The sequence below is a fragment of the Octopus bimaculoides genome, chromosome 3 (genome assembly GCF_046866305.1).
Source record: "Octopus bimaculoides isolate indiv1 chromosome 3, ASM4686630v1, whole genome shotgun sequence".
Lineage (NCBI taxonomy): Eukaryota > Metazoa > Mollusca > Cephalopoda > Octopoda > Octopodidae > Octopus > Octopus bimaculoides.
This window is the reverse complement of record NC_142930.1, coordinates 68644037-68663986: the sequence shown is the minus strand read 5'-3', so window position 1 is coordinate 68663986 and position 19950 is coordinate 68644037. Positions and strand designations below refer to the sequence as shown.

Genomic DNA, 19950 nt, shown 5'->3' with positions numbered 1-19950 from the left:
GTATGTGCGTACGCGTGCATGCGTATGTGTTTACCATCTTCTTAGGCATGTCCCTCCACATCACATTCACAACCAAAACTCACAGCTCCGAGTCTTTCAAGTAACTTATTCATAGCTGCTCTGCAGCAGCACAGACAAAACAAAAAATAAAATTGTACAAAAACTTGCTAAAAAACACTCACAAACTAGATAGATCTTATTCGACACTGCAACACATGTAGCACTTTGCATACAGTTATCAAGCATCCCGTCTCCCAAGACTTGTACTTTTTATTTCATCGACCCTGGAAGGATAAAAGACGAAGTCGACAGTTGCTGGATTTGAACCCAGAAAATAAAACACCATAACTAAGTACTGCAAATCATTCACCTGCAAGCTTCTCCATTTGAAAATAGTATTAAATGTGAAGGTGTATACTAAGATAAACAAGAAATTAAAAAAAAGCAAACGTCATCTCTTTCTCTTTCTTTACTGTTTATATTTGGACCCATTTTAAAGGCGGCGAGCTGGCAGAATCGTTAGCTCACTGGGCGAACTTCTTAACGATATTTAGTTCGCCTTCATGTTCTGAGGTCAAGTTCCGTCGAGGTCGACTTTGCTTTTCATCCTTTCGAGGTCGATAGATTAAGTACCAGTGAAACACTGGGATCGATGTAATCGACTAGTCTCCTCCCCACAAAATTCAGGCCTTGTTCCTACAGCAGAAATGATTTGCTATAAGAAGAGGGTTGTAACTTGCTCGAAGCATTGTGATAGAGAAGCAAAATAAAATAGTAAATGTGAAAAGAAATAAGTTTAATAACTTTTTTATATATTTCAGGCACAACAGCTCATCATCATCAGAAGTAAACAGGCAAGATATGTTAGTCTGTATAGTCACAGGCATGTTTAAACTGTTAGTAGTTAGAGTGTTGCACTCACGATCGCAAGAGCGTTGTTTTGATTCCCGGAGTGGGCGTTGCCTTGTTTTCTTGAGTCAAACTCTCCATTTCACGTTGCTCTGCAATCACTTAGACATCTAACGCGTGGCACACCACGCATCTATGCAGACAATGTCGATTTGATGGTAGGAGCTAAGCTATGTACAGCACGGATATTTGACCACTGAAAACAAGTGGTTCTCAACCATTTTTTACGTATGGACTCCTTTGATTCCGATTTAACTCGGGATGGGGGAGACCTTTATGGTCATTGAATGTCTAAAACCTATTATATCTTTATGATTGAATATTAGGAATTGTATCAAAAAAGCTGTTTAAATATTTTGTGTATTGTAGAATTATAACCAGTTTTTTCATCTTTTATTTATTACCTTTTACTTGTTTCAGTCATTTGACTGCGGTCATATAGAGGCACTGCCTTGGAAGGGTTTTAGTCGAACAAATCGACCCCAGGACTTATTTTTCTTAAGCCTAGTACTTATTTTATCGGTCTCTTTGGCTGAACCGCTGAGTTACGGGGATGTAAATACACCAACACCGGTTGTCAAGCGGTAGTGGATGTCAAACACATACACAAAGACGCGCGCACGCGCTCACACACATACACACACAGACAACCACACACACACATACGTGCGTAAGTCGTCTAAAAGTCCATAAGTCAAGAAAAAGATGCACTCGTATATCTGTCAAGAGAGTCAGTATATCATCCGAAGTGTACAGCATTATATATCCATCACGGTCGATCTTACGAATCGGTTTCGTGCTTGGTATAGTTCGGATAATATATATATATATGTATACGATGGGCTTCTTTCAGTTTCCGTCTATCAAATCCACTCAAGGCTTTGGCCGACCCGAGGCTATAATAGAAGACACTTGCCCAAGGTACTACGCTGTCGAACCCCGAACCCCGAACCCCGAACTATGTGGTTGGGAAGCAAGCTTCTTACCACACAGTCAGCAAGCTCTTATATGGACCCCTAAGGGCGATATGGACCCCTAAGGGCGATATGAACCCTTGTTGAGAACCGCTGCTCTAAACTATCCATCTGTTTAGCAAGAAGTAGCGGCATCGTCTTTCTCAGACTCGAGAGCCTACCATCAACAATGTTTCGACTGTTTACTTCTTTGTGTCTGAAATGTTTATAAACATTTTTCCTTATCACATTGTATGAAGCTCTCTGTTGTCACTACTTTGTTAATATACTAATTTCATATACATTGAACAATCCTAGTTTATCAATGTTATTTCATATCTTCATTTTACGAGTAATTTATGCACAACTAGTTATTAACTAATTGCGGGTTACATGTTATATTAGAGCTTAAATAACATTACAATATGTATTAAGTAGCAACACTGATCGTTTAACAAACTATACAGACTGTCCACATTTAACGACCGAGTTACGTTCCAACAGCCCCCCGTCGTTAAGCAAATTCGTCGTTAAATGAATATTCATAGGGTACGTATTTTTTTTAATAGGTATAGTGTACTGTACGTACATATAAAAACAGAATACCGTACTGTATAAAGTATATGCAGTACAGGGCCAAGAATCACTAACATAAGTTGTTGAAAAATGAATAAGTAACAGTAAGATTATCACAAGAAAAACCTTAAAAGTTAGGATATGGATGCTGTATTATTGTAGTTCAGACATCGTAAGTATGTTTGTGATTCCAGGCCCAGTACATAAGATGCCTAATAAACTTTTCTCAGGATTGTATAGAAGAGGTGAAAAGGTTTAAAGGAAACTCAAACATAATAATTTTGTTTTACTTTGGATAAAGATTACAAAAGCAACTCATTCTTGACATCAAAATGTATGAAAAATCCCGTCAGTGCTTTGTTATCTTCTTTTTTTCGTCATAAATTTCTCGATAACATCGGCAAAGTTCAGTTGTCTGCCTTCCCACCTTGGAAAATCGCTCAAAATTTGGATCCATCGCCTCAAGTTCTAGCATAGCAGAATTAATCTTCGAGAAAACACTCGCTAATCTCTTGACGGTGAACTTCTTTTGTACTTCTTCTGTTCGTTTTTTTTTTTCAGTGCACGTGGATTTTGTGAGCGATAAATGAGGAGAGGCTTCAGTTTAAATCCAGCGGCATTTCCACCCAACAACAATGTTACTCTGTCCTTGAAAGCTTTAAAACCAGGCATAGTTTTTGCTTCCTTGTGGATGTATGTTCTCTCAGGCATTTTCTTCCACCACAGCCCAATTTCATCCACATGAAATATTTGTTATGGACGATAGCCACTATCTACGATCATTTTGTCGAAATCTTGAACGAACTTCTCTGCTCCTTCTGCATCGGCGCTCGCTGCCTCACCGCTGGTGCTACGATTATGCAGATTAAATCTCAAACGAAATCGTTGAAACCAGCCATGGCTTGCCGTAAATGTCTCAGTTGATTCTTCTTCCTATTGCTCCTTCAGTGTGGTGAAAATACTGCGTGCCTTTGCTTGGATAGTGAGAAGGCTCATCGGAATTCTTTTTTGAACCTGATCGTCAATCCAGATTGCCAGCAACTTTTCCATCTCGTGAATGAGACCTTTCCGATGTCTTGTGATGCATGCTTTAAAGCCTGTCGAAGTTCTGGCTGCCTCTTTCACTTTAACTTTATCCTTCAAAATAGTAGAGATGGTAGACTGTGCCAGGCCCGTATCGTTTGCGATAGCTCTCACCTTTTTCCCGCCTTCGTAGTTTGTAATGATTTTCATTTTCGTGTCAAGGTCAATAGCTCTCCGTTGTTTCTTGGCGCTTCCTGCTGCAGGTGAAGATGTCTTCTTCCTCTTTGGAGGCATCTTGAGTTTGGGGTGCAAGAGATAATGGAAAAAAGAGATGAAATAGTAATATAGGTACAAAGAGCGTCACTGTGTTGCTTGGCTGACCACAGGCGGGAGAGTGAGAGAGCGAGCGTGTCGGAGGGTGAGGCTAGGTGCTCGGGATGCGCTGCCGTCACGACGGTAGTTCTCGTACAGCGCACAATACGACAGTTAAAGTTTTTATGTTTTTATATTTTGTAAAATATGTAATGAGGCTCGTAAAGTTCTTCGTAACTCCGAGTGGTCGTTAAATAGGTAGGTCGTTAAATGAGGACAGTCTGTGTACTAAATTTGTATCCCAGGACTAGGCAGAAGCCATATTTGAGGAAATTGAAACTTAACATATAACATTATAAGTTCTGCGACACGTTGCCTCGTCTCCTGCCACTTTTATCTCTACCACAAACAGTCTCTTCCTCATTGTTCCATAATACCTCTGACTCATTCTACTTGATGTACCCGCTTCTTATATTCTCAACATTTCTGATATATCACACTCCACTCCCGCGACTAAACACGTCCCAAACAATTCCTCAACTGAGCTGCTATCCTCCGATTTACCTCTTTCCTATACTGTTACTTACTTCCAAGTCAGCTCTGATCTACAAATTTATAATCAAAAGCTCAACCTGTTTTTAAGGGGCATATAGGACTACATCGCGGGTTTCAAATCAGATTTGACAACTATATCTAACAAGTCAAACCGCCTTCCTGATTCTCTCTCTCTCTCTCTCTCTCTCTCTCTCTCTCTCTCTCTCTCTCTCTCATTATCTCTCTCTCTCATTATCTCTCTCTCTCTCTCTCTCTCTCTCTCTCTCTCTCTCTCTCTCTCTCTCTCTCTCTCTCTCTCTCTCTCTCTCTCTCTTCTCCTATAGGTTTTATCCTCCAAAAAGTTCATATAGAACAATTACCATCAGCGCGCTCACCAGTCAAGCAGGACCTACAAATATTAATACTACTTAACCAACCCCGACTACATAATAATAAAAAAGAAAGCTTTCAAACTATTTAATCCACCATTTCCGTTGATTCTTTTATTTTTCCCTAAATCATGCTCGGATTGTCAAATAGGTCAATTCTTTATACGTAAATCAATGAAGATTTTAGTAATTTCCTATCAAAAAGAGTGCATCAATTTTTTTTTAAAGTACGTTTTATAATTGGAAAAACAGTTATCTTTATGGCATTAAAAAAAAACATTATACGATGACTATCTGTTTAAGTTTCACAGATTTAATTCTAAATATAAACTTCAAAGTATCATTGGAAATTGAGATTAGTTTTCATTGCAGTAACGTTATGCCATATAAATATTAAGCAATGAATCAAATACTCTCACTGTTGTTTTTAACTGTGATTTTAGGATCGGCTTGCAGTATTCTTAGAAGAAACCATACCACTATAAACATAAACCTGAAATTGTTATTAACCTTGTTTAAGTGTAATGTGAAGAAAAGATATCATAACTCCATATTTCATTTTATTTTATTTTATTTAGTCATTTATTTATTATTACGTATAGGGCTGAAATATTCTCAGAGTAGAAATGTTATCAATTAGTTTCGCTTCCATGAACATTCTAGTATAACATTATAATGTTGTCAACTTCCTAAAGAATCATAGATAGCAGTTAATAAGTTTGTAATTGTATTATTTTCACCTAAACCTATGTGCTAAACTGAGAAGATATATTAAAACTTGGGTCAGTAATTAAGTAGAGTTTAATGTTTATATGCTATTGCTTTATCCAGCTAAATCAGTCTTACAACTTATTGCCATTCAACGCGCTTATCAGCATGCATAATCACTATAACCGCTTAATTAGTGTTAAAAAAAAAAAAAAAAGAAAAAAGAAGTTAAGTTTGAATCCATTAAAAATATTCTTTCTTTTGACGCGTTTTCTTGACCGACTTCGTTGTTGCTCTAAAAAATGCCTTCCTCGTCAATCAGATTTCTTGTAAATTCTTTGCATTTTATCGTACTATTTTATCCCTAAAGAAACATAAGTTGAACAACATTAGCTCGAAACATGTTTAAAAAACTGCGACCTATTTATATAATAGGGTTTTATTTATTTTTATTTTTTAAAATTTAGACTAATAAAAAATTTGTTCAAGTAATGCTATCAGAGAGTTTTCTTTTAAATATTTATCTATTTAATTAATATCACTAGAAGATCGGAGAAATAAATCTTAGTTATTTATAACTGTAAGTAGACCAAGTTCTTTTTTCCAAACCCTTTATTGCATTGGTTCTTGTCCCTCAAGGATATATTTTGTACTTTAAATGTTGCATCCTGCTCCTGGACAATGTATTAAGGTAAATTTGGTTAATGCTTTATGCTTCATTACAAAGAATTGTTTATAAGTCGCTAATCTATATACAGTAATCCCTCGACGAGCGCGGATGTCACGTTCCAAAACCTCCCACAGAAATAATTAAAATCTAAAAAATATAAATACCTATTGGCCGCAGAAACCCGGATATAGTGAAGTGTCCGCGATATAAATTTACATATATTAACCAGAAAAATTTTCGATGTGCTGAGTGCGCGATAGGTGAACCGCGATATGGCGAGTGATTACTGTATTAGAATAGCTACAGGGGAAGAGCAAAAGAAAGAAGTTCTAAGGAAGTAAAATTCTTGGGATGAAGATGTGAATGGACTAACATTCGTGATGACACCAAGAAGTAGAGTAATATAAATAATGAATTAAGGCGGCGAGCTGGCAGAAACGTTAGCACGCCGGGCGACACGCTTAGCGGTATTTCGTCTGTCTTTACGTTCTGAGTTCAAATCCTGCCGAGGTCGACTTTGCCTTTCATCCTTTCAGGGTCGATAAATTAAGTACCAGTTGCGTACTGGGGTCGATCTAATCGACTTAACCCCTCTCCCAAAATTTCGGCCCTTGTGCCTAAAGTAGAAAAGAATATAGATAAAGAATTCAGAAGAGAGAGAGAGAGGGAGAGAGAGGGGTGAGAGAGAGAGAGAGACAGAGAGAGAGACAGAGAGAGAAAGAGAGAGAGAGAGAGACAGAGAGAGAGACAGAGAGAGAAAGAGAGAGAGAGAGAGAGAGAAAATGAGAGAGAGAGAATGAGAGAGAGAGGTGAAAGAGACGTTGAGAAAATCGTTTCGCAACTAGATGGATCCGTGTTCGATTCCACTACTCTGCATCTTGGCTCGTATCAACTACTATAGTTTATGAATGGGATTCGAAAGACAGATACTGTGATACTGTGCAGACACCTGTCGTGCATATATGTGTGCGATATATGTGTGTATGTATGTATATATATGCTTGTGTATGTGCGTGTGTGAGTGTTTATGTTTAAAATTCGGTGTTGTTTATGTTATGCCCCTTTATACACCCACAAAACTGTTTGCCTCGGTATGTCTTCGGTAGACTTAACAATGAAACTAACATTAATAGAAACGCGTGGCCATCACGTCACATCCCATTTTGAAGGTCATGTTTCTGCAATTCGAGAGCAGGAGATATCTACAAAGTACCTGATTCACAAAAGCCCTTGGATCTCTAAGATGCAACTGCAAAGGCCGAGTTTGCTACATTTCTGTAGAAGATATAAAACGTGTGATCAGCAGTGCTCAACAATTTCATTAAGGTTCTACCCTCTAAAGCATTGTTACAAAACAGTATAGAATGCTATCCGTAAGAAAGATTGTCATTTGATAAATAAAGAAAACATTCCTAATTTTTAGTATATATATATATATATATATATGTTTCAATAAGAAATATTGATTGGTGAAACAGTCCTATCTGCCATGCAAACATTGTAGAAAAGAAAAGTGATATACAATTATAGAAGTTAGACACTTTACCGATGTGAATACTTCTTTAAAAATCAGTGAGAAATAAACAACTGCTTTGAAACTTATCGTTTCTGTACCAATATTATAAATACCCGTTTGAATCTATATTTATTGGTGTCCTTCATTGTACATCTCTCCTCGTTTATCACGAGGGTTTGGTTAAAAAAAACAACAGCGATAACTGAATCAGTGATAGATGAATCATTACTACGCACTTTATAAATAGAAAGAATGGTAGATTCGCTGACATCAAACCCGCGACCTACAGCAGCAGCGAAACTTCTACCGTCACGTATTTTCTTGATAATCTCAAGCTTTTCTTGATGAGAGTACATTCATCTGCTTTGTTTGATAGGATCAGACGCCTTCGTGTTTTTTTTTTGGGGGGGGGGGGGGTTTGCTGTCATGTTGACCATTTACAAGTACGTAAATCCGTATAAAAGAGAAGTTAAATAAATTTCAAAGAGAAACACACACACACACACACACACACACATACATACATACATACATTTGTTGTTGTTGTTGGCACTCCGTCGCTTACGACGTCGAGGGTTCCAGTTGATCCGATCAACGGAACAGCCTGCTCGTGAAATTAACGTACAAGTGGCTGAGCACTCCACAGACACGTGTACCCTTAACGTAGTTCTCGGGGATATTCAGCATGACACAGTGTGACAGGGATGACCCTTTGAATTACAGGTACAACAGAAACAGGAAGAAAGAGTGAGAGAAAGTTGTGGTGAAAGAGTACAGCAGGGTTCGCCACCATCCCCTGCCGGAGCCTTGTGGAGTTTTAGGTGTTTTCGCTCAATAAACACTCACAACGCCCGGTCTGGGAATCGAAACCGCAATCCTATGACCGCGAATCCGCTGCCCTAACCACTGGGCCATTGCGTCTCCACATACATACATACATACATACATACATACAGTTTAAAATTTAAATATAAATGTGCATGTCTAGACATGCAGCTATATGCATGAGAATACATACATAAAACAAAGCATACGAATCTTCACATGCAGTGACTCCAGATACTGCACATATACACACATACATGCAAAAAATACCCTGTTGATGTTCAAATCCCAATGAACGAGCCTTGGGTCAAGATTAAAAACCGGCTCTTTCTCTATTGGCAAGAAATCTTGAAATAAAACTGAATAATGACATACATACATACTTACATACATATATACATACATACATACATACATACATACATACATACATACATACATACATACATACATACATACATACATACATACATACATGTGTGTGAATAACCTAAAAGTTACATTATATGTAATTGTTATGCTTCATGCAATATTAATTTAAGAAAACTCGCCACAACACTTTAGGTACTAGATCTAATTTGAGCTTGTCCATTGAGGTTGTCGAAGAAATATAGATTTCCAAACAACTGTGAGAACAATTCAGAGTTAACTTCTCGGGTATTACGTTACATACATCAACACGCAATCAGCAGCTGAATATTATGATGTCAGGCAAGAAACTGCTCTCGAAAGACTGCTTGCTTTATTATTAGATGAATGTAGTTGAGAGAAATTTTGTTTGTCTCCAATTCCACAGACTGTGGTAGCGACCTCCTTAGAAAATTAGAATATGAAGGGAAATAGAAAAAATAAAAATAAAAATAAAAATAAAGAAATGATAAATTAAAGAAATGGAGAAAGGGACAGAGAAAGAAAGAGCGTGAGTGAGAGAGAGTGGGAAGATAGAAAGAGAGAGGAGAGAGAGAGAGAGAGAGAGAGAGAGAGAGAGAGAGAGAGAGAGAGAAAGAACGCCTTTACGTAATTGGTCTTTCTATGTTGCCCCCATTTTTCTGGGACGATGAAACTCGCTGTGTGTGTGTGTGTGTGTGTGTGTGTGTGTGTGTGTGTGTGTGTGTGTGTGTGTGTGTGTGTGAATGTATGTATGTATGTACACACACATATTCATCACTTGATGGCAACTACTTATTGCAACATGTGTTGGCAGATGATCACTTTTTTTTTTACAATAAGACTTTCGGCTTTTCTTCACCGAGAGAAAATGGTGCCGTAACTAATTTAACTAATTTTCAAGTATTTTCAGATTATTTCACTCTTATTAGTTTATTAATTTTACATTAAATGTAAAAATAAAAATGTATAGTTGCAATCATAATAATAATAATAATAATAATAATAATAATAATAATAATAACAACAACAACAAATAAATTTTAAAAAATAACATCAGGAGTCTATTACTTTTGCTAACGCTATTTCCTCTTATACGAGTATTTGTACACATTTATGAGCTAAAAAAGAAATAATGATAAATTAAAAGATTAAAAAAGCAGAAAAATAAGGTTCCTATCAACAGACTGAAGAATGTGAAGAAAAACAGCAAATCAAAGCAAATACACGTAAAAGTTTAAAAAATATAACAGTTATAAGTGCACAGTTTTGAAATGTGAAACTAATGGGGAAAGTAAATAGTCCGCATATACTTCATACATGCGCAGAAGTAAATAATCTAACGAGGAACCTTATATGTGATGGTAGCTTGATCTGCTAGACATTGCAATCAAATTTCCCTCAAACACTTTAAGGTTTGAAGGACACTTTGGATAAGATGGTCCTAGATAGGCAATGTTTGAATAAAAAACAGAACGGTCTTTTGGTGAGACTGACTTGGGGCTAAACAACGACAAGAACACGAAAGTAAAACTGTAATTACTTTCTCAAATAAATATAATCAATTATAGGCGTAGGAGTGGCTGTGTGGTAAGTAGCTACCTTACCAACCACATGGTCCCGGGTTCAGTCCCACTGCGTGGCACCTTGGGCAAGTGTCTTCTACTATATAGCCTCGGGCCGACCAAAGCCTTGTGAGTGGATTTGGTGGACGGAAACTGAAAGAAGCCCATCGTATATATGTATATATCTATATATGTATGTGTGTATGTGTTTGTGTGTGTCTGTGTTTGTTCCCCCAACATCGCTTGACAACCGATGCTGGTATGTTTATGTCCCCGTAACTTAGCGGTTCGGGAAAAGAGACCGATAGAATAAGTACTAGGCTTACAAAGAATAAGTCCTAGGGTCGATTTGCTCGACTAAAGGCGGTACTCCAGCATGGCCACAGTCAAATGACTGAAACAAGTAAAGAGAGTAAAGAGAGAATTAATTAACAAAAACTGAGGACATGCATGATTGTCTGGCTAACGAGTTCATTTTGCAACCACGTGATTTTGTGTTCAGTCCCTCTACGCGGCACCAGGGACGGTGGTTTCCACCATAACCTCGGGCCGACCAATACCTTGTGAGTGAATTTAGAAAGGGAAACTGCGTGGAAACCCATCGTATACGGGACCAGATTAAGACCCATAGAGGCCCTAAGTACTTAAAAGATTTTGGTGACCCTCATATATATATATATATATATATATATATATATATATATATATATATATATATATATATATATATATATATATTAATAATAATAAAGGAGTTACAACGCAAAAACGTATATATTCAAATGAACATATTTATCTGTCGTTTTTTCTGCTATTTTGGTGATGATTCTTTGAGTTAGCTTACCAATTATTTTTGTTGGTAGTTAATTTATAATATATTGATATTGAATTATATATATATATATATATATATATATATATATATATATATATATATATATATATATAGTGTCATAGTGAGAATCTGATCTAAGTAGGAGAAAACTTTTCAAATATAAATAAAGTGGAAGTATACAACGGAAACATTATTTTCCATCTTACTGTTAGTTTTGTTTCATTTTGATTGATAAACATTTATTTTATGGTTCATTATTGTTTATATCTTGAATTATATATATATATATATATATATATATATATATATATATATATATATATATGTAAATATGTAATTCAAGATATAAACAATAATGAACCATAAAATAAATGTTTATCAATCAAAATGAAACAAAACTAACAGTAAGATGGAAAATAATGTTTCCGTTGTATACTTCCACTTTATTTATATTTGAAAAGTTTTCTCCTACTTAGATCAGATTCTCACTATGACACACTTCAAAATTATATTTCAGATCATATAAACCACTTTGAATATTATTTTAGGAAGTTTAAAGTGATTTCTTTTGTGCCGTAAACTATTTACTATTCCTGTGATGCACCCTACTCCCTTGGTTCTCTAAGCACATGCTTACTTTGCTTAATGGTTAATTATGCGCTTGTCACGCACGCTTGAGAACTGGTGTTTGTTTATGTCATTGTAGCTTAGCGGTTCGGTAAACGAGGCCAACAGAATAAATACCAGTCTATCAAGCTTAAAAAAATTAGAAACTGAGATCTAGCGCCACCTTAAAACATGGGCAAACTAAGCAGTTTCCCAGTGGCCCAATTCTAATCTATATATAAGCCTAGGAGCCCAATTCTAATCTATGTATGCTGTGTCTTGTCAGTAAATAAATACTATAGGGCCCAGTGCATTGATTTGCTCAGGGACCTATAATGCTGCTAAGAGGCGCACTGAGCAGTTGTCCAGGGTGCCCAAAAGTCTAGGGGACCTATTCCAGTCTATCTATGCTGTGACTGGTTGTCAGTAAATAAATACTATAGGGCCCAGTGCATTGATTTGCTCAGGGACCTATAATGCTGCTAAGAGGCGCACTGAGCAGTTGTCCAGGGTGCCCAAAAGTCTAGGGGACCTATTCCAGTCTATCTATGCTGTGACTGGTTGTCAGTAAATAAATACTACAGGGCCCAGTGCATTGATTTGCTTGGGGGGGAGCTATAATGTTGCTAAGAAGATCCTGCTGGGATCAATCTCTTCGACTAACACCACAAGGCAGTGCTTCAGTATGGACGCACTTTCCAAGTTAAAAGCTAAAGATTCTTCCTGAGTCGTATAGACTCATAGGGCCGGTTTCCCAGGTTCCGTAACGGATCTATTCTCCACCTGGATGGGATGCCGGTCTGTCACAGGATTACTCGTTTTTTTACCAGCTGAATGAACTGGAGCAACATGAAATGAAGTGTTCTGCTCAGGAACATAAGGCGTCACCTGCTCCAGGAAACGAAACCACAATCTTACAGTCATGAGTCTCACACCCTAACTACCAAGCCACGCACCTCCACATGGTTGCTGTCCAATGGTTAAAGTAAGTAAAAGAGTAAAAAGGCAATAGCTAATTAACGTTAATTCAAAAGTAAATCTGCTTCAGTTTAAGCGCATGGCTTTATGAATATATCATTGGACGTCACCACAAACAGTTATGAGTTGAAGTAGGAATTGTATACATCAGATATGCACAAAAATATCCTTTACACTGGAGATAAATACCGCCTCCATCAACCAAAATAAATAAATATGGGTAAACATTATCAATATCACATATTTAATGTATGCGTGTTGTTAAACGCTTGTAGCTGTAGTATTTCGTCTGAGAAGGTATCCTTAAAGACGTATAGTGTTAAAAAACACTTAAAGAAATCGCCCTGGAAATGGAAAAGAACGACAGATATCGATATTTCATACTTTTTTCTGTTCATCAGTGTCATATACTTGACCCACCTCCAAAACGAATCCGCAACAGCTAGCTAGAATATACGAATAGCGTAAAATCTATTTGCTGATGTGAAAAAGCGCTGCACAAGCGCAACAAAATCCAAATTTTGTGTTAGAAGCAGCTCATTTTTTATTTATTTTTTTTGCCGTCTTATATATTTAAAATAAATCATAACCGTCACTCGCAAGCAAGTATGACTTTGTAATATGTAATTGTAATTGTTATAGTTGCCTCTCTTGTCGCGGACAGATATAGGCACTCACCCGGCCCTCCCACTCATGAACCAACAGGACATCGACGATCTGACAGCTAGAGCGAGAGAAAGGGCTTCACCAGCATTCAGTTGGTACCCATCTCTGGCTGAGTAGAGTGGAGCAACGAGAAATGGAATCATTTACTCAAGGACACAATGCACGCCGGTTTGGTATGTCGAGATTTTTACGGCAGGAATACCTTTGAACATGGATCTTCCCGATGAAGGCTGATGTGGGGTTAAACAAAATAAAAAAATGCCAATGGAGCACAATTACCAGTGTGGTACCTTTGATATCATCACAAACGTAATCAAACAAAACGATAAAAGCGTTTGACCACTTTGATGGCGAAACAATAACCTAATCTTCATATTATAAGAAATTCTAAGAGACGAATTGGAAGAATCGTTAGCACACCGGACAAAATGCTTAGCAGCATTTCGTCCATCTTTACTTCTGAGTTCAACTTTGCCTTTTATCCTTTCGTGGTCGATGAAATAGGTACCAGTTGAGTACAGAGGTTAATTTTATCGACTATCTCCCTCCCCAAAAGTTCAGGCTTTGAGTTTCTACTAGAAAGGATTATGAGAAGTTCTAAGCGGCGGGCTGGCAGAATCGTCACCGCACCGGACAAAATGCTTAGCGGTATTTCTTTTGGCTTTATATTCTGAGTTCATGTCGCCGAGGTCGACTTTGTCTTTCATCCTTTCGAGGTCTATAAAATAAGTACTAGTTGAGCACTATAGGTACGAGGCCTGAAATTGAGGGGAGGGGATAGTCGATTACATCGACTCAATTGGTACTTAATTTATCGACCCCGAAAGGATGAAAGGCAAAGTCGACCTCGGCGGAATTTGAACTCATAACGTAGTAACGGGCGAAATTCAGTTAAGCATTTCGCCCAGCGCGCTATCGATTCTGCCAGGTCACCGCCTTCCATGTGACTATAATAAGTATATCATAAAAAGTTCTGTCACGAACTTCTGAACCCAGAACCATGTGATTGTGAAGCAAGCTTCTTACCACGCAACCACTCCTATGCCTATAGTATTTCAGGGATCTCAAAAAGTACACACCAAATTAGTAAATCATTGCTACCTTTATGGTTAAACTACACACACACACACACACACACAGATACACATAAACCATCGACTAGACTACAAACCAACACACATCTCTCATGCTACTCGTGACCCTAAGTAATTCAATTTACCGATCTCTCTCTCTCTCTCTCTCTCTCTCTCTCTCTCTCTCTCTCTCTCTCTCTCTCTCTCTCTCTCTCTCTCTCTCTCTCTCTCTTTCTCTCTCTCCTTTTATATCAAACATATGACCTCTTTCGGTTCTTTTATCTAAAGAGAGCAATAAATGTCTTCTCGAATAAAACTCGTATAAAATTCCATAGTAGTCCTCTTTACCAAAATATAAATGCCTTCGTGAAACGTATCTGAGAAAACAATTATAGAACCATAAACCATCTTTCCTAGTTTTCAGTCGTATCGGTCACCAGAGAATATTTCTTGGGAAACGGCGTGCCATATTTCCTGATTTTTAAACTGCTCCAAATGAAATGCTATTCCCAAATTTCTATCTATCTATCTATCTATCTATCTATCTATCTATCTATCTATCTATCTATCTATTTGTCTATCTGTCTGTCTATTTGTCTATCTGTCCGTCCGTCCGTCCATCCACCCACCTATCCATCCATCCATCCATCCATCCATCCATCCATCCATCCATCCATCTATGTGTGTGTGTGTGTGGGTATGTATATATGTTCGTATACATGTATGTATGTATGTATGTATGTATGTATGTATGTATGTATGTAGGTAGGTATATATATATATATATATATATATCAAATCGATGTGTTATAAAACTATTCCGCGCATACAATAACAGTCATACCAAAGATCCAACATACTCCCATCATCAACTGCCCCACGGATGTTACTGTGGTTTCGACACCTGGGAAGTACCATTCAATCCAGCGGTGTCAACAACACATATAGCTATTAATAATAACATGTACATATTGGCTTGGGAAACCTTTTTGGATAGAAAAGCCCTGTCACGTCTACAGGAGTTGTGGGTTCCAGTCCCACAAGCAGCCTTCGACTTTTTCTACAGTTCTATATGCCTCCGAGATCCACTGTTCCAATACATATATAAAGCAGGTCAGCCGGTTCGTCAAACACTTGAAAAGAATAAAATTAGAGCGATATATATATACACACACACACACACACATCTATGTATGTATGTAAAGCAGGTCAGCCGGCTCGTCAAAAATTTAAAAGAATAATAGAATTAAATAAATTTAGATACACACGCACGCACACACACGCACGCACACACACACACACACACACACACACACACACAATAGTTAAGTTAGATAAGATTCACATCCAGCACAGCAACCTCAGTTGTATGTATTGAAGCTGTTTAACTTCAGATCGTTGGATTTCTCAATTACTTTCAATTCCATCTATTTTCTAAGTAACTCATGTCATGACACCGTCGTGCAGAAATAAAGGAATTTTTAATAGTTTCAGTAAACAGCTGTCTTAGTCAAAGTGAAAGTAACCTATTTGTCTAGTTAAATACAAGTACTTGAGATCCGGGGTAAAGTTTACTGATAAACAGTCTTCAAAACTAAATATACACATCTGAACTATACAGATACACAAAGAGCTCGCGTGCGAAGGAGTACGAACGCAAATACATTTACACTTATGGATAGTATACATAAATGTATGAGTAAACATGTATCACATACACACATAAACACGTTTATTTGCATACACGTAAGAACATGCATGCGAGAGTGTGCGCGCGCATGTGGGTGTGTAAATATAAACGCATATATACTAATACATATATTACGAATCGGGGGTGCAATGGCCCAGTGGTTAGGACAGCGGACTCGCGGTCATAGGATCGCGGTATCGATTCCCAGACCGGACGTTGTGAGTGTTTATTGAGCGAAAACATCTAAAGCTCCACGAGGCTTCGGCAGGGGATGGTGGCGAACCCTGCTGTACTCTTTCACCACAACTTTCTCTCACTCTTACTTCCTGTTTCTGTTGTACCTGTAATTCAAAGGGTCAGCCTTGTCACACTGTGTCACGCTGAATATCCCCGAGAACTACGTTAATGGTACACGTGTCTGTGGAGTGCTCAGCCACTTGCACGTTAATTTCACGAGCAGGCTGTTCCGTGAAACTGGAACCCTCGACGTCGTAAGCGACGGAGTGCCAACAACACACATATTACGAATCGTTTGTCTGAACGGACATAATCATAATCAAATCCCGCCTCTACACTAATATCTATGAACTTCAGTGAAAACTTCATCTCACCCACTATCATCTATTAACAGAAACAAACCACAAATCTTATTCTTCCAGAAATACTTCACCCTGTCTCTCTAAACCGTTTCTATTGACCAGGCTATCTGCCACATTCAAACTTTCTGAAAGATGTTATATGCGCTTACAGAAATACTATTTTTCATCCATCCATCTAAGCTTATACCAGCAACAAAGACTTCTAGTTGTTTGGGCTCAATGTTTCTTTTCCTCGTCTCTCTTAAGAGTATCTGTTGTCTCTGTCACTCTCTGAACTCCAAATCATACTTCACTGTTTTAGAACGAAATGAAGCACTAGATAACGTAGTCCGAGAGGAATAAAATCAGACGGTAACAGCTCGAACATCTTTTGTTCATAAGTCTACTCGATTTGGGCTGATCTGGAGCTAAACAGCTTCAATACATACAATTCCTTACAAGCATCTTACTCTTCACTCACCGACGTCACTAGCATAGAGGCTGATGCATTCACTGTTCTTAACTACGAAGAATGCTGAAAAGTTCCTGGCTTCAAGGGAATCGCGAAAGGCCCTGCTGGAGGCTCAACATTCCGAGTTCTTTAACAGGGCTTAGAAAACTGAAGGACCGCTGCGATAAATGTGTGAACCTGAGGGGGGAATACGTTGAATAAAACCATAATTAACTGATGCTCCTGTATTTTCTCAGTATCCCTTCGTACTTCAATCAGTAAATACCTCAACTGCTTGTTTTCACGACAAACCAACTTTCTTTGTTATCACTAAATCTAATTTTATTCTTAACGACCACCTGTCTGATTTCCGTAGCCAGATCTACTGGTTACATACTCTCCCCTTATAAACTATCAATGGAACCTTGCCTTGGTGAAATTTGGTGAAAGCAATGTTGTCGTACTCGACATAAATAAAACTTTCGGCTATGACTGATATGCGAATCTCCTATCAAAACCTCGTGCCTGTGAACTCCACTCGCCTCGTTTTTGGATCGATAGTTTCCTTACATTATCGCTGTGTATCGACGGACCTCTTTCTGTTTTATATTCCATCAAATCTGACGTGCATCAGAGTCCAATTTTGTCCCAAACTCTCTCCTTTTTTTTATATATCAGTGACTTGCTGCCACGTCCAACGGGTGAGTAGAGAAGGCAGTGTAGAAGCTGTTAGCAGCAGACGAACATTTTGACCAGCAGAAAATGCCCCTTCCACAATAAACGAAAGAGCAAGCGTTCTGCTTAGATGCAGCCTGAAGCAAGGCTATATTATAGATTCTGTAAGCGTGGCCACTGCTGCCCGATCTTTTCTGGAGCGCTTCTTCTCGGCACGTTCTTAGACAAAGCTGACCACTCTACTCATTCTAGTGCCTACCCACTTGCGGTTCTGGACAGAATTAGGTCCAAGCATCTATATGGGTTCCTCAGCCCAGCGATAGGCCATAATCGGCATGGACTTCTCTCTCTGGATGTCGAGTTACAATAAAAGACTACAAGTTTGTCCAAGTTGGTGAGTACTCCTGTTACTTCATATTCTTTCAGTATAGTGCCGAACAGTCCGACAGCATAACAGTAACACCGTCCGTGTGTACAGACTCAGCTTTCTTGTGTGTCAGTTCGGACGGAATGCCTCTCCACAATTCTAACATACGTAGTCAGAAGTAGCTCAAATGCCAAAACGTGCATGAACAGTGGGAGGTTCGTCTTCGACACGGAGCACTGCCACAAAGACAATATAAATACATAAACATGGAGATAAATAATAAAATCAAACATTCTTCTTATGTCGTTTTTACTTCAGTCTTGTATGTGTGTATTTATTAACTGCGAGCGTGAGAGATGGTTGCCATTTACCTTTCAACGGAAAGTTGCTAGCAAGCATTGACAACGGCACGCGATGGTAGTTGTATGGACATGTAAATAGATGGTCGATATGCGTCTGAATTAACAATGTAATACGGCAGGAAGAGAAAGATATCAAGTGTTTGACAGATACTAGTAGCAGCTGTGTGTCATTTCTAAACTGACTTATCACTTACTTTGTAATATCACTTGTACAACTGAGAAGAGTGACGTCCGGAGATAAGCTAATGGAGCAGGCAGAATGGTAGTGATGGTATAGGCCGCGGCGGTAAGCCTGACAATTGGTATTAGCATTGCAGTAGTGGCGATGAGATAGGTGATAGGGTGACGGAAGCTTAATAGTAAAGGTAGCAGTGACTTTAAAGCAATAGAGGAGGTGGAGTTTCAGAAGTGATGGGTGTAAGGGTGATTGTGGTAATAAAGCGTTACTTGTGGGGGTTGAGGTGGTGGTATGAGAACATACTATTAAAAAAAGAAAAAAACAAACAAACAAACAAAAAAAACAGATAAAGAGCAGAGAAAGACAATGAAGCATGTGTATAAAGCAATTATTCAAACACTGCACTCATATACACTCTCTCACCAGTAAACATGAAATACAAGTTAAAAAGAAACTATTGGGGAAAAGGAGAGAGTAAAATCAGATTAATAACAGTGAAAAGCTTTAGATTGCTGCAAGAATAAATATCTATGAGAAATTATAAAGTTGACTTAACATTGAGAAAATAATAGCTTATAATGTATACATAGCCAATGCGCTTGGCTTACTAATAATAGGAGCCAGATTCATACTTTAACAGGAAGACTAAATTAGACTATATTGAGAAAAAGACGGGTTGGTCGAAGCTGGAATGCTTTTGATCATAAGTGTCTGCTGAAAGCTGAGCTAGAACTAAACAACAGCTATGGTTTTGTGTAAATACGGCTTGCATATACAGTGTAAGGGAAGGGACGAGGTACCGAGTAAGAGGAGGTACTACACGATCTGTTGGCTACACATTATCATCTGTAGTGTGCAGCCACAAGAAGAAAAAAAACATATACATGCACATTATAAATATATGCGGACTAACTTCATAGCAAGCATAAAAGAAAGAAAAGAAGCGAAAAGAAAAAAATTGAAAGGGGGGAAAAGAAGTAGAAGAAAAATATTCAATAGTATTACGTCACTCAGAAGTATATTCAACATACACACGAGCCAACGGGTGGCGTAATCTGTCTCAAATCAAATCCGACAGTCTTTTAAAAAAACGGACTCATTGTATAATGTAGTCAAGGATAGTC

At 38.0% G+C, this 19950-nt stretch overlaps 1 protein-coding gene and 1 pseudogene across 1 annotated transcript in view; both read right to left on the bottom strand.

Annotated features, from left to right (window-relative positions):
- LOC106882651 (uncharacterized) overlaps positions 1 to 19950 on the bottom strand; it is a 138977-nt gene that overhangs the window by 111215 nt on the left and 7812 nt on the right. The gene's annotated exons all lie outside the window — the stretch shown is intronic.
- On the bottom strand, positions 3372 to 3755 carry LOC106882642 (putative CENPB DNA-binding domain-containing protein 1 pseudogene; annotated as a pseudogene).